Source organism: Scleropages formosus, chromosome 3 (assembly GCF_900964775.1).
Source record: "Scleropages formosus chromosome 3, fSclFor1.1, whole genome shotgun sequence".
Classification (NCBI taxonomy): Eukaryota; Metazoa; Chordata; class Actinopteri; order Osteoglossiformes; family Osteoglossidae; genus Scleropages; species Scleropages formosus.
Genome location: NC_041808.1, coordinates 21,984,891 through 21,998,161, shown reverse-complemented (window position 1 = coordinate 21,998,161; position 13,271 = coordinate 21,984,891).

Genomic DNA, 13,271 nt, shown 5'->3' with positions numbered 1-13,271 from the left:
GCCTCCACCAGAGACCAGTTCTGAGTCCAACTAATCACAAGAAGTACATAAACACCACAATCACAGCCCACCTCTGCAGAATCTCCTGAGAAGTTGCTTGTGTCAACGTTCAAGTTTATGTCTGCATCCACATCGAAGTCCAAGTTCATCATTATCATTGTGTTCACTTTTGGCACCTGCATCCGATCTATGTTTTTCTCACAAAAAGCACTGTACACCTTAACAAACTCTGCACTTGGGCTCCTCACTGCAACACAATTCTACATCCTTATCACATTTACTTTATGACAATTGCCATGTTATAAAGTGTTAAAATAATGATAATAATAAATCTTTCTTTCATATATCACATTTAAAAGCAGCTTCTCAAGGTGTTTTACAATAAAAAAGAAAAGTGTTTGGGTTATGACTCTAAATCACAGAAAGCTGACACTTAAAAACCAGAGGAATCCATTCCAAAGATTGTGTCTTGTGTCAGAGCCATGGCACGTGTCCCCTGTTGAACGATAACAGCTAGTCGATGCAGCAAGGGGGAAGCATCAGTGTTTGGCACATTGCACCTGGCAACTGTGATCCCACTCGTCGAGGCTGGAAAGTATAAATTCTTCAAGTCAGTCCTGTCATCTGCGATCTGAGGAGTTTTGGCAGAAGTATCTGTGCAAGGAGGCTGTCTGCTAGACCCATTCCTCTTAGAATAGGAGCAGTTAATTGATGAGGAAAGGAGTTCATTAAAGATAGAGGTGGTTTTAGCTTGCTTGAATTGCAAGGTGTATTGCGTAAGCCTTGTTCGTGTTTTCCCCTGAGCCATAGACAATGGATTTCTCTGTAGCTTGAATTTGGTCCAGCTCTTATGCAAGGAAAACAACTTCCTGGGAATGTAGCTGAAATGATGGTATTGTAACAATTAAAGTCTCATTAAGAGACATGGGAAAGAGCACCACTTTCTCTTTCTTAGTGTCTCTGTGGCAATGTACAAACACACCATCACATAAATATATGAAGGAATGAAATAGATATTACTTTATGCCATACACCACACAGTTTGGTGTAGCCAAAGCTGATATAGACATATAATTATCGAAGGAGCTTATATACAATAAGCTTATATAGGTGGATGAATGGTAGTGTGGTGTTAGAGCTGCTGCATTTGGATCCCAAGGCTGCAGGTTCAAATCCAAGCTGTAGTACTCTTGAGCAAGGTACTAACTATCAATTGCTCCAGATATACCTGTCTAAATGGGTAAATAATTGTAATGGCTCAGCCTACTATTTTTGAAAAATTAGACCTGGCACCTGCATTAGGTAAAATAGTGGCAAGATTGTTATTACAGGATCATGCCCTTGTGTTAAGTGAGGAACTGCACCAGTTTATATTCAGGATGGATGAAGAAATGGTCTTATAGTAAAAACTGGCAAATCTTCTAAACAAATCACAGGGTTTTAGGGCTGATGCTTGGTTTAAACGGCAGACTGATTTCTCAAACTGATCACAGTTATTCATATATTGTGCTTTGCTGATGGAAGTCCATTTTTAACACTCTGCTTTGTGTGTGTGTGTGTGTGAGGGAGACGGCTTGCAGACAGCTGAATGTGACATGCTTTCAGACTGGCCTAGCATTTGGATTTAAAGGTCTTTAATTGTTCTTGGTACCGAATGCCAGGCCTGCTGAGGTCTCAGTCACATAGACGTGTCTCTGTTTTACTCCTTTGGGTCTGACCTTCCTTTCACCACGTTCTTACTGAGAGGAAACCGCATATTAATAATTCAGGAGATACTTCTCACCCATTCATTTTACATTTATATTTACATTTATTCATTTAGCAGATGCTTTTGTCCAAAGCGACATACATCTAAGCAAAAGTACAATTTATGCATTACATTAAGAGAAAGAGACATAGCTGCAGACATGAGTCTCAAGTAAACCTAGTTTGTTCCCTACCGCTTGCTGCACCGAGGTTCATCGTTCGAGTAGGTGCATAAGACACAGAATAGACAAATCCCTGAACCCTCCCACCATTTTTTTAAAAATATTATAAGATGCACAAATGAGCAAGTACAATGCCAGAGTAGTGGCTGGATAAAGGTTGTATCTGGGCAGTACGTAAGCAGCAATGCAAAGCTATGTCAATTTGAAGTAATGTGATTCATTTAGCTTGCTTTTCCATTCTCGTTTTAAACTTTGGGAATAGCACTGTATCTTTCAGGTATTTGCATTTTGTTTGTCTGGTGTGTGTGTATATTGTAACAACCCGTGTTACTGAGTTTTAGCGGGAAATGTGTTAATTGTTTATTGGTTAGCGTTCGGTGACGCATGGGGAATATAAGGGGGTGTTTGCGTCTGCCTGAGGCGAAAGAGGAAAGAGCCTGGGGGTGCTAAGCAGGCTGGGAAGGCTGGCTGTAGGTGCAGGTCCTGGAGGAAACGTGGTCCTCGGACCGAGAGCGTTATTTCCCTGGTGCCGGTGTTCTAATAAACCGTTTATCATGAACGCTGCCTCTGCGTCCTTCTTCGCCCCATCCAAACCCACGGCACTGCACGCCACAGTGGTGTCAGAAGTGTGATGGGGCAGGACCATGAGAGGCTGCGTCAGAGAGCAACTGAACACCGAGCGCGAAGAAAGAGGAGAAAGCCTGGGGGCGCTAAGCAGGCTGGGAAGGCTGGCTGTAGGTGCAGGTCCTGGAGGAAACGGGGTCCTCGGACCGAGAGCATTATTTCCCTGGTGCCGGTGTTCAAATAAATCATTCATCATGAACGTTGCCTCTGCATCCTTCTTCGCCCCATCCAAATCCACTATGCTGCGCGCCACAATATGAAAATAAGCTAGGACACAGTGTGCATGTGTGTCCTGTCACTCCCTCCATTAATGTGTGTGTGTGTGTTTGCAAATGGGAAGAGGCATCTAGGACACTGTTTTCATATGAGAAGGTGAGACCATTTGTGTGTGTTTGAATATGTAGAGGGGTGATAGGACTGTGTATGTTTGTGACAAAAGGATAGTAAGATACTGGCTGTGCATGATACAGGAGATGTATGTAACTCTGTGTGAGGAGCCTGAGTTGAGGTAGTGGAAACCCTCCCCCACCGATTTATAGTTATGATTCGGTAAATATCTTGGATATAATATCAGAAATGAAAATACTTGGGCTTTTCATTTAAATATTTTTACTGTCTCGGAGCTACATTAAAATGAAAAGTAATTTACGTATAATGACCAAATATAAAAACATATACTCCAACTGAACAGCAGTTGTTGACTTATTAATTTCATAAACACGTGCAATATTTTATTTTCACCCCTGACACTGTGGAACACCAGGCACAAACTGCAAACATTGTAATGATCCCAAATGTGTTTCCATCCTATCTTTGTGTGCTTTGCTGCCAGCCTATGGCACAAAACAGAAATGCAGGTTATGTGCTTTGCAACTTAGAAATTTTAGAAATCAAAACAGTGAAGAATGCACAATATTAATTTATTGATATATTATTAATTTAAAGTAATTAACAGGGAAATTTTTACTTCTTGGTTATTTTGTAACTCAAATGTTCATAATGCAGGACACCTGTTTTTAGTTGTATTTGTAGTTGTATAGTTATAGTTCCAGACATGTCCCCATCGTCTGCCACCCATATTTGCATATAGCCGTATATTGATATATTATTTCCCAGTGCATAGAGGTTAATCTGTATTTATGTACAACAATCTTTTGGGTCTTAAATATTTAACTGCAGTCGGTTTTATTTCTGTCATTGTTACAGTTCATTAATGTTTTCAAGGCCAAGGTAATTCACAAGATCTGCACTGGTCATGTGCATAGTAATATCATTTGTATTTAACTTAAGTCTTTTAAAGTCCAATTAAATTTGAAACTGAATAAGGTATGAGGGCACAATATCCTCACAATCCATCAAGGGGTTGTTAGCTGTGACCTGCCAGCCCCTTGTAGTTGTATGGCATATTATATATTCAATTGTTTTTATTTTTGTTGTTTGAGCTATTGTTTTATTAAATACATATTTGAGTTTTCTTTCATTTCAGCTTAGTATATTTCTGTTCAGACAGCATTCCAACAAGCATTTCAACGCATAAAAAATATGGAACATTTGTTTGCTAATTATACTGATATGGAACAAACAGCGAACAGAAAAATCTTTGGTTTTCAAGTATTCAGTAAATAATGATGGAGCATTATTTTTGGAAAATTATTTTTCACTAATCTGAAAAAAATTCATAAATGAACAATGGCAGATAATGGTTCCTTATGAGAATTTTTGCTAAATTTTGTGTTATTTTTTCAAAACAATAAGGCAGTTAACAGTGTGCCAAGTAAGGGATAATGAACATAATTCCTGGAGCAGGCAAGGACAGCCTCCACATAGGCAAGAGTGTTTGGGCTTTGAAGACCACCTGAGCCATGAAAAGCATTGCCTTTCTCCAGGATTCTCTGCATACACAGCCTGGGGATTTATACTTGGTAAAGGCAGATAATGACAGTCTGGATTTGAAGATGGAGAATTGTTATATCCCAGCTGCTTTACTAGAGTGCACAGCCCACAGTGGAACAGAAACTGGAACTCCACTAGTACAGTAGTACAGAGCTTGTAGCTCCTGATCCCATTCTCCTGGGAACCTCTCAGTCCTGTCTCATGTTAAACACTCATCGGGCCAAAGTACACGACAGTTTGCAGTGTCTCAGTGGATTAGACAAACTTTTGAAAAGCTTTCATGTTAAATGCTAATTCACAGTACGGAGGGATGTGTCACAAGTGTTAGGCCCTTAGCGATAACATAACGGAAAACCTTTTAAATGATTAAAGGGTTTCTCCTCAGAAGACAACCCAACAAGATCACTTCAGAAATTAGTGGATAGCTTTTAAAAGGAAAACCTTTTAATGTTTTTGGTTCTGTGCATGCATCTGTGTTTCATAAAATTTCTCGGTTAGGTGTTCATTTCTAATCTTGTGCTTCAGACATTACAACACAAGTGGCGGATTTGAAACAGTTGCCATGACAACACGTAGTTCGCTTAGTGATGCTGCTTGTGGTGAATTGCGTGATTCGTTTTTGAATGCACAAATGCGCCTTATTTGGCACATGCGTTGCACTAGCTCCACTCCCTCCTGAACATCCACCCTTCAGCTTCAGCACATCCACCTCTTCTTCACTTTACAGTTGCAAGTAAACATGGATGCAGCAACAATGTCATCAACTGCAGTCTGCTGTGTCGAACAGTCTTCACAGTGTTCATCCCCTTTTGAACAGACCCTTGACACAGAGCAGACAAAGTGATTGAGCTTCAGCGATGTTGATGCAAAGAGGCGGCGTTCAGTGCGCACTCAGTCATTCAATGCCCACACTGATTCACAGGCCTGTCTGCCGAGAACCTCTATTCTCAGTAGGAATCAAAACAGCAGAAGCATGGAGTTAGTTCCTGTGTAAGTTAGTACAGAATGACCCATGCTGTAAACATGCACATCAGTCATAGACACTGATTCCACCACATGAAAATTGTATTCGGAAAGCCGTATGATTAATCAACGTACATGTCGAGTGCGGTACAAAACCGGGTAGCAAATGTACACGTTGCAAAACGGTGTGAAATGAACTGTGGGCATAAAAAGGTATAGTCAAAGGCACAAAACACGTGATAGTGTTTCTGTATTTGATGAGATAGTTGTGATTTCGAGATCGCAGTATGCACGTAGCTACACTGCCCTATTAGTAACCTGCTGCCTTGTTTTCCACGTGGAGATTGTTCACTTTTCTACTGCTACTTCCAGCGATTAGCCATAACATTAAAACCACCTGCCTAATATTGTGTAGGTACCCCTCGTGCCACCAAAACAGCTCTGACCCGTCGAGGGATGGACTCCACAATACCGCTGAAGGTATCCAGTGGAATCTGGCACTAAGATGTTAGCAGCAGATCCTTTAAGTCCTGTAAGTTGCGAGGTGGGGTCTCCATGGATCAGACTTGTTTTTCCAGCACAGATGCGCGATCGGATTGAGATCTGGAGAATTTGGAGGCCAAGACAACAGCTTGAACTTTTTAACAATTTTTGTAGTGTGGCAGGCCACACTGTCCTGCTGAAAGAGGCCACTGCCATCAGGGAATACCGTTGCCACGAAGGGGTGTATGTGGTCTGCAGCAATCTTTAGGTAGGTGGTACATATCAAAGTAACATCCACATAAATGCCAGGACGCAAGGTTTCCCAGCAGAACGTTGCCCAGAGCATCACACTGCCTCCACCGGCTTGTCTTCTTCCCATAGTGCATCCTACTGCCATCTCTTCCCCAGGTAAATGACCCAAACACACTCAGCCATCCACATGTTCTAAAAGAAAACGTGATTCGTCAGACCAGGCCACCTTCTTCCATTGCTCCATGGTCCAGTTCTGATGCTCACGTGCCCCTTGTAGGTGCTTTCGATGGTGGACAGGGGTCAGCATGGGCACTCTGACTGGCCTGCGGCTACGCAGCTCCATACGCAGCAAGCTGTGATGCATTGTGTGTTCTGACACCTTTCTATCATGGCCAGCATTAAGGTTTTCAGCAATTTGTACTACAGTAGCTCTTCTGTGGGATCGGACTAGACAGGCTAACCTTTGCTCCCCACACGCATCAGTGAGCCTGTCGCCGGTTCACCGGTTGTCCTTCCTTGGACACTTTTAGTAGGTACTAACTACCGCATACCAGAAACACCCCACAAGACCTGCTGTTTTGGAGATGCTCTGACCTAGTTGTCTTGCCATCACAATTTGGCCTTTGTCAAAGTCACTCAGATCCTTATGCTTGCCTATTTCTCCTGCTTCCAACACATCAAATTCAAGGACTGACTGTTCACTTTCTGCCTAATATATCCCACCCCTTCACAAGTGCCACTGTAACGAGATAATAAATGTTATTCATTTCTCCTGTCAGTGGTTTAAATTTTGTGCTGATCAGTGTATACCAGAACAGCAATGTGCTATGAGTTTTCATAATTATAAGTTAATAGCATCTGACGTGTTTGTTTGTAGGTTCGTGTGGGAAATAGTGTTGTGGATTTGCCAGAATGGGTCCAGATCTGTCACTGATAGCTCTGACAGACAGAAGTGGTATTTCTGGGTTTTCCTTAAGTAGACACATTTTAATTACTGCAGGCTTTTCATGGCATTTGAGCCTCATTGTTGAAGGGAACTGCTGAGAAGTATTAATAATGTAATTACAGTGGTATCCACAGACTTTCCACAGTATATGAGTGAGCTGAAATCACAGTTTGTGTTCTAGGGCCACCTTACCTCATTCATCCTTTTGAAACCTGGTGCTGGAAGGGGAAACTCCAAATGACAAAGTAATATGTTCTTCAGTAATATGCCCTGGCATCTTCTGATCTCAGAAAATCTGAGCCAAATGGCTGTGGAACTTCACACCCTGCACAGGAAAAAAGAGGTGTTCATTCCACATCAGTAATACATATCTCCTCAGGGCAACAGACAAGCATCATTTGTATTTTTTCACTAACAGTCTAGTGCTGTGCTATAAAGTAATACAGAAAGTGTAAGTGTTTTCATGGCCACATAGCTGTGTTGGAAACCACCTATTTTAACAGCATGTTGATTGCAGGGAAATAGAGCAGCAAAATGCAAATTGAGTAATAATTATATGGTGGAAAATCAAAATATTAGATTGCAGGAAACTGACATAGGAAGGTAGACCCCCCATTGCTGGGAAATGATCGGTTTGGTTTGTTGCAGTGGTCCCTGCATGCTGACACAGTCAAACAAAACAATCAAGAACAGAGAAAAGAGTATGTGGATCTCCCTGTCAACCCCAGGGAAAGAGTTGGGGAATGAGCCCTGCTTGGCAGTTTGGGCTTAGAAGTGGTTTTCTTGACACGAAAGCACCCGATATGATATAGACTGGACTGCAGAAAACAAGTGCATCCTTATCTATTATAAAATTATTTCAGTCCTGGCTCAAAAGCCTGCACCCTGAATCTGTATGTACAAATGTAGTGTAGACACTATGAAAATACTGATCAAATACGATCACGATCCAAATATAATGTCATTATTCTTAGCCCGAACAGCTATGGTGGTACTTGTAGTAGACTAAATGAAGAGACTGAGGTTCGTTGGAGGTTAGGTTTTAACAGCTGTTTATCTGATGTGATTATTCTTAACTCTTAATGGTTTTTCTACAAATATTGTTTCTCCCGCAGGGGGTGCAGTGGCGCAGTGGCGCAGTGGGTTGGACCACAGTCCTGCTCTCCAGTGGGTCTGGGGTTCGAGTCCCGCTTGGGGTGCCTTGCGACGGACCGGCGTCCCGTCCTGGGTGTGTCCCCTCCCCCTCCGGCCTTACGCCCTGTGTTACCGGGTTGGCTCCGGTTCCCCGCAACCCCGTATGGGTCAAGCGGTTATGAAAATGTGTGTGTGTGTGTGTGTGTGTGTGTGTGTGTGTGTGTGTGTGTGTGTGTGTATTGTTTCTCCCCATTTTGCCTGGTGCTCCCAGGAGTGTAATGCTGCTGTCAGACTGCTGTGTGTGCTCAAAACTGGTCTCACACTTAATGAATGTGAACTGTCTCCGAACAAGCTGTTACTGGTGTGCTTCACTGTGTTTCATAGCCTTATGTGTTTCAGCCCGGACTGGCCAAGTCTCCGAGCTCAAACAGCATATAAATAATTAATTTGACAGAGGCCATAATCAGACCACTGGTGGCTTGGAAGTGGATTTTTACAGCTTGAATGCAGAAGGTGTGAATCTCTTACTGGCTGATGTATTAAAGCAAATTAAAGAAGAAACCATTCATTAGGTGTCCTCACATTTCTTTTCCACAGCAGAAGTAACACCAATGAAGGGCCTTATGAAAGCAGGTCGCAGTGCAGGCTAGATTGAATCCTGTATACCTCAAGAACCAGGAGTTTCAGAAAATGTCACTAACCAGTTGCAGTACAAATATTTACATCTGTAGATCATTCATTTGTAAATAGAAAACAGCTGTTGTTCATATGGAAATAATACAGTTCTTGGTAATGACTTATTTTATCTCAAATCTCAGACTAAGTTCAAAACTTGTACATGCTGTACAGATTGGACTTTGGAGTGGAGTAGCAAAACAAAGGTACAGTATAAGAGTCAGCTTTACTTTCTGAGGAGGCTCAGGCCCTCTAGAAAATGCAGGTCTCTGTTGTAGATGTTTTACCAATCTAATAGAAGGTGCAGTTTTCTATGCAGCTTTATGTTGAGGCAAGGGCATTGCTACAGGTGATGCCAGCAGACTGAATAAATAAATCAGGAAGGTTACTCAGTCAAGGGAGTTAGGTTGGGCTCTCTGAGAAAACAGTACACAGTGGGACACTCTATCATAAGCAATGGTACTCACCCTTTGTCTGCCACCCTGGCTAAAAAAGAAGAGTACCTTCAGCAAAAGACTGTTCCATTTGCACTTTTCCAAGCGTTGCCTGAGGTCTTTCCTGCAAGTGTCCTTTAGGTTAATGAATTCTCAGTCTGTCAGTGTTGAACTGACCCCTTATTACCCATGTGGTATTGAGTCATCAATACTCCTTATTTAGTTCCATACTGTTGTTCCACTGTTTTTGTTTGTATGCTGTTGTAGCCTTGGGCAATTTTCTTTAAGATCAATAAGGTTTTTCTTTTTTTTTTTTAAATCTATCAATAGCTGATACTTTCAAGAAAATAATGAAGGGTATCAAGTCATACAGAGGAGGATAGAACAACCTAGCAAGAATTAGAAAACTCATAAATGTCAACAGGCAACAGAGACTGACAAGTTTAGGAGACGAGTTTCCTCTCATACAGTTTAGCTGTGTAGGAGGAAATGATAAGTATAAAAAGGAAGTCCTTAATTTTTGATAATTAACTCTATGACATGAACAAATATACATGCAGCCTCCTGGATTCCAGGCAATAATTAAGCTTTTTTTTAGATATTAGATAGATCAAAATAATTTCTTAGATGGTTGAAACTTACATCCATTTGATCCGTTCCTAAATATGATATATCCATCACCTCTGTTGCCAACCATTTCCAGTACCCAAAGTACCTAATAAATCTGGGTTGAGGACAATACGATACCATAATGATAATCCAGTGGAGATCCTTAGGTATTTCCAAACTAGTAATCACTTTATAAACAACAGGTAGAGAACTTAATCTGGGATAACATGAAACTGACTCTGTAACAACCCACATGGAGGCCCTGTCTCTTTCTTTTGGTAATTCCTATAAAGTTTTATTCTGGGACTTTTGGGGTAACAAATGAACCTTGAAAACAAGACAGCTACCTTTAAAATAAATCAGTTGACAAGTGACACAAAAAATTTTGGAATACATATTGCCGATGAGGTAAATATTCACCCTAAGAATATTTTTATTTTTCTGAATATTGAAATAGGTAGAGAGGCCCATGCAGCCAGGTCCTTCTGATGGGTCATTGGCATCTAGCAGGTGATTAAAATCAGGACAAAAATTCCCAGATACCTAAAACCAGAACTGATCAGTTGAACAGAATAGTACCATGTAAAATTTTGAGTATTCATTTGCATTGCTAAGTATTCAGAGATATTAACTATATAAACTGAAGTTTACTGTAAAAGGATATCACATTTACAATTGTTGGAGCTGATATATCTGGGGTTTTCAGACACATACAACATTACAACAGTACAGCATCAGCATACCAGGAAATACAATGCTCTTCTGCTCTTGTAATGGACATGTCCTTATTGCTTCTAATAGCTTCTGCTAAAGGTTCAGCCATAAGTGTGAATAATAATGGGTAAAGGGTCTTGCCAGCAACCTACAATCAATAAGTTCTAAGGATAAAGTATGACTGAGAGAAAGCCATTAGCTTAGCTTGTGGCCAGAGGGTTCGAATATAGAAACTTAATTAGGCACCTTGCTAACCACTTGTCCAGCCAGGATTGCAGTGGTCCAGAGAAATTCCTGGAATCACAGAGGTGCAAGGCTAGTCAGGGTACACTTTGGATGGGATACCAGTTCATTTCAGTGTAGTAATGCACTTGTTTACACACCAAAGGTAAATCTGAGTCATCCATCTGTCTGATACAGACATCTTTGGACTGGGATAGGAAAACGAGCACCAGGAGGAAATCCATGCAAATTCACAGAGAACAGGCAAACACCAAGCAGACTGAGCTGGATTTGAACTTACCTTTGCACTGCCTAGGTGCAGTGGGGTGGCAGCAGTAGTTGCTGAGACAGCAGTGTAAATCAGCCTAAGAAGTTATTACCCCTCTAAAACATTTCCAAAACTGGGAATAAAAAACACTACTCTACATTGTCATTTTGCACAAAGAGAAATAACCAGATCAGGCTCCTGCTTCCCAGTAATGAAGTCTATAATATTTAAAAGCAGAACATATGTCATAAGAGTCTTGCCTAGCTTTAACCAAACCACTATGTTCAGGTTTGTCCCTCAGGGCTAAACCCATTAGAAATCATGCTCTAGTTAACTTGGGGGGAATTTTTCACCCCAAAAAGTTTGAGCTCCAGATAGAAGTTACTTTGCTAAAATTATTTTTTTCTATCCATTCTGTAATTAATTTTTCAGCTTCTGCACCACAAAACCCTCAAAACCACGTTGACCTTTTAAAATCCATTTCTGAAGAACCTAATTTAAGAGATTTAAACTATAAAACTGCACATGCATATTTAGATATAAATGTTTTGGGGAAAAAATATTGTTAAGTTAAATTTAGTTTTTTTTGTCAGCCTTGGAGCAAGCTGATGGGTGACTTGCATTCACAAAGATTTCCTCTGCCTATACTTGGCTGTTGCTGGCTAACAGAGACTCTGCCTCCGCAACACCCACTTTGCTAGATTGGTAGAATTCCATCTTTTTTAACATATCAAGAATGGTAGTTAATAAGCCATATTCTGTTAAGCAACAGAGTAGTTTCCAAACTGCTGTCATTGCGCTTTTGCTGTGTTGTGAATCTACAGTTCCCATAGATGTTGCTTTACTCTTTAACTAGTAACAAAACAAACCTACCTATGGATTGCATAGGTACCAGAGAATACTTATAATCTTAGTTTAGAGGTCTTTATTTCCGTTAAAAAAGAAAGATTATGCGATTGACTCTAATACTTCTGCCTAGTTGTACTTTTGATTTCAGTGGGAAAGATTTAGATTTAGATTTTGCAGAGATGTAGAAGGCAGCATCAGAATAAATGTCTGAGTGGTGGGGTGAGATCAATCAGGGCAGGGCAATCAATTAGGGCCTTCATCCTGGAGCAGCCAAAACTCTTGGGTACCATCCTTTATTTGATTACATCCTCTCTAATCTCCGAATAAGAATTTTCATCTTTCAAAGACACTATGTGGTGACCCCCTGCACTGAACAAGAATAACTATTTCTCTCTGTCTATTATGATTTATAAAAATGCGCCCATTTAGAGGTATGAATTTAATTTCATACCTGATCACTTGCTACCACCCAACTAGACAATTACACTCCTCCATGTCAGCCTGCTTGCTGGTCCCACGCATGAAAGGTCCAAAATCAAAAGCAGAAAGGTTTTCGGTTCTGGCTCTGATTTGGTGGAATGACCTCCACCTTTCACCCAGAACTGCTGAATCTCGCTGTACATTTTTTAAGGGTCTCAAAACTCATCTTTATGGACTCACTTCTTCCCCGATCTCTTAAGTACAATAAACGTATAATGTTTATGTTTAATAATTTTGTGATTAGAAATAGTTGAATAATAGGTAAACGTTTATGCAGCTACTCATGTGTTGTATACTGGTTTATATGGTGGAATGTGATGAATTGACTGTACTCAGGAATCACATCTTAATCCAGATCTCTACTTCTGCTGATGTAATGAACTCATTGTATTTTTCTCTGAGATGTACTTTGCCTTGGAGCAAAGTGTCTGGTAAATGAACAAATCCAAATGTAAAATGTAATTTTTATACAGAATCCAGAAACACGCTTTAAATTTAAATCCAAGACATCTGTCTTTTTAAAGGAGCACAGTTACCACAAACTCTAAGGGGGTATTCCAGAAACAGCTGGAGTTAAACAAGATCTGCTATACTGAAACAGTCTGGATAATGCTAATGCTCTTCTGGATCGTGTTCCCTCTTGCCATTTGAAATTCATCGATCTATTCTGAAGACATCCCATTGAGCTAACCACTGATCTAATACTGCAGTGGACCACATCAGTTCTCACAGAGAAATTGCAGTAGTGTTGCAGAGGCACTTATCTATGTGTGGGTAACTACGTAAGTTTATGTTGA